The sequence below is a fragment of the Giraffa tippelskirchi genome, chromosome 1 (genome assembly GCF_054371585.1).
Source record: "Giraffa tippelskirchi isolate mGirTip1 chromosome 1, T2T-mGirTip1v1.2.pri, whole genome shotgun sequence".
NCBI classification, from domain to species: domain Eukaryota; kingdom Metazoa; phylum Chordata; class Mammalia; order Artiodactyla; family Giraffidae; genus Giraffa; species Giraffa tippelskirchi.
The window spans coordinates 73712910-73716080 of record NC_137275.1 but is presented as its reverse complement, the minus strand read 5'-3'; positions in this window follow the sequence as shown (position 1 = coordinate 73716080).

Here is a 3171-nt window from a genome sequence, read left to right as displayed (position 1 = left end):
ATTTGCACATAGTAATTCATGGTGGGAATTCTTTATGCTGTAAAGCAGTGGTCCTCAACCTTTTTGGTACAAGGGACCAGTTTCATGGAAAAATTTTTCCACGGACCATGTCAGGAGGGAAATGGTTTCAGGATAATTCAAGCTTATTACATTCGTTATGCACTTTATTTCTATTATTATTACATCAGCTCCACCTCAGATCATCAGATATTAGATCCTGGAGGTTGGGGACCCCTGCTGTAAAGGAAGCCTGGATGGAGAAATTGGAGAGAAAGCAATGGGATATAAAAGAGAAATATCCTAGAGATCTAACTTTGGCTACCATTAGGAGAAAAGGAAAAGTATTAAAAACAAATGTGTTAGGGAGGCCCACCAGAGGTATAGAAGTAAATGTAAGTAAGTTCTAAACACATGGGATTTCAGCAAGAAAAAAGGACACAGCCGCTGATCCAGATCACAAATTTTACCTGAGAACCTGCCATTTCTTCCTCTTCCTCCTCCATTTCTAGGTTTCTTTCTCAGGTGATAGTATGAAGAGAAATCACACCTGTACATCTTTGAAGGTATCAGCATAGAACTTTCACCTGCTACCTGCACGCTCAGGGGCAGGAGGCCCTTAAAATGCAGAAAGTCCACACTCCCCTATCCTTTGTCACCTGACAGATTCAGAAAAAAAATAAGCTCCCACCTGGAGGCCAAAACATGATATTCTCCTCCTCTGTTTTCATATACCCTTCTGTCTCCCAGTTAGCCACTAACGCAGTGACAGCAATGGGGCATGTGGTTTGCATCGACCTGACCCACCCACACAGACTCTATTACCCTTCCTCGAGCCAAAAGCTGGACTCAAGTCTCATACCACAAAAATATCTGCGAGCCCTCTTGCATAACCCTGTATTCACCTTGGAATTGCCAAAATAATGTAATTAAAACAAATTCATTTGTAATCTCTATAAATTATGTTGTTCACCAGAAACTATGTTACACTTGAATCAATACAATACTGTGTGTCAACTATACTTCATTTTTTAAAAATGCACTCTCCCAGACCAACAGAATCTGTAAAGGAGGTCACAGGTGATAGCAGTAATTAAAACTTGCCATGCCATCTTTATTGTAAGCCCAGAGTGAAAAGCATCTTGCCTCTCAAACTTTAATAGGCGTACAATGCATTCTAGTACCCATGGAAGAAACCGTGATTCTGCAGGTTGGAATGGGGCCCACAAATTGGCATCTTTATCAAGTTTTTTCCTGTGTCTATACTGCTCCCCAGACCTATTTTTTTTTTGCAGCACTAGAGAAAGAAGGCACACCTCACCTCAGCCCCTTACACCAACCACCTTATCTCAAAACAACTACTGTTGGTTCCACTAAAGACCACCATCATGGTCTTGAAGAATCACATGTTTGGCTGGCACTTTAAAGTTTACAGAAGGCTAATAAAGACTGTAACATCTGAGTAAGTCTCTTTGGAAAACAACATATTGGAGAAGACCCTTGAGAGTCCCTTGGACTGCAAGGAGATCAAACCAGTCAATCCTGAAGAAAATCAACCCCGAATATTTATTGCAAGGACTGATGCTGAAGCTGAAGCTCCAACACTTTGGTCATCTGATGCGAAGAGCCAACTTGTTGGAAAAGACCCTGATGCTGGGAAAGACTGAAGGCAGGAGGAGAAGGGGACAACAGGCGATGAGATGGTTGGATGGCATCACTGACTCAATGGACATGAATGTGAGCAAGTTCTGGGAGTTGGTGATGGATAGCGAAGCCTGGTGTGCTGCAATCCATGGGGTTGCAAAGAGTTAGACACAACTGAGTGACTGAACAACAACAATATAACATATACTATATATATTATATTATAATGTTGTAATTCTATTATTTATATAATATATATTATATATAATTATATATTTAATATTATAATGTATATTAATGTAATATAGTCATTAGTACAATGACTACTGAGCATCTACCATGTGATTACAAGTGTTTACAAGTAGGTTACAGTGCATTGTTTTGGAAACTTCACAGCTGTTATTGAAGTTAATCTTCACAATGCCCTGGGATTTGGGCACTAGGAGTTTCGTAATAACCAGGAGGATGTAGATACGGGGACTCACCTTTCTCTTCTTCTATTTCTCTATCATTGATTTTTGTTTTTTACTGTTTGCATACAAGAGAAGCTACCCATAGACAGCTGGAGGAATATGGAAAGTAAAAGACTATTCTAGAAGTTCAGAGAGTTGTTTCTAGAAGTTAATTGCTTTGCGTTTACTTGTACTTTTTCTAATAGGGTACATAAAGATCTGGTGCTTCCCAGGTGGCTCAGTCAGTAAAGAATCTGCCTGCAATGCAGGAGATCTGAGTTAAATCCCTGAGTGGGGAAGATACCCCGGAAAAGGGAATGGCAAACCACTCCAGTATTCTCGCCTGGGAAATCTCATGGACAGAGGAGCCTGGCAGGCTACAGTCCAGGGATTGAAAAGAGTCAGATATGACTTAGTGAGTAAACAACAACAACATAAAGATTAAAGTTTATAAGTAAAAGCCAATCAGTTTCCCTAACTGGATGTATTTTTTTATACTCCCATAATCTATACAGGGTAATTTTTATTCCTCTCCCTTGTCACTAAAATTTGATGTTATCAATTTTTGTTTTACTTTTTATTTAAGCATCTAGAAATTTGAGGTGCCATCCTATTATGGTTTCCCTGGTGTCTAGCATAAATAAATAAATGTGATGTATAAGAATAAATATTCTTCAGCCTTAAAGAAAAATGGAGTGGAAAGTGAGAGAGAGGTTCAAGAGAAAGGGAACATATGTTTACTTATGGCTGATGCATGTTGATGTATGGCAAAAATCAACAATATTGTAAAGCAATCATCCTTCAAGTAAAAACAAATAATTTTTTAAAAAGAAAAAACAAAACAACAAAAAAGGACATTCTTCCATTTGGGACAACATGAGTGAACTGGAAAGGCATACTAACTGGAAAAATCAACATCAAAAGGAGAATAGTATATTATCTCAATTATGTGTGAAAAGTGAAAGTGAAATTGGCTCAGTTGTGTCCAACTTTTTGTGACCCCAGGGAATCCCCCAGGCTAGAATACTGGAGTGGGTAGCCTTAATCTTTCTCCAGGGGATCTTCCCAACCCAAGGAA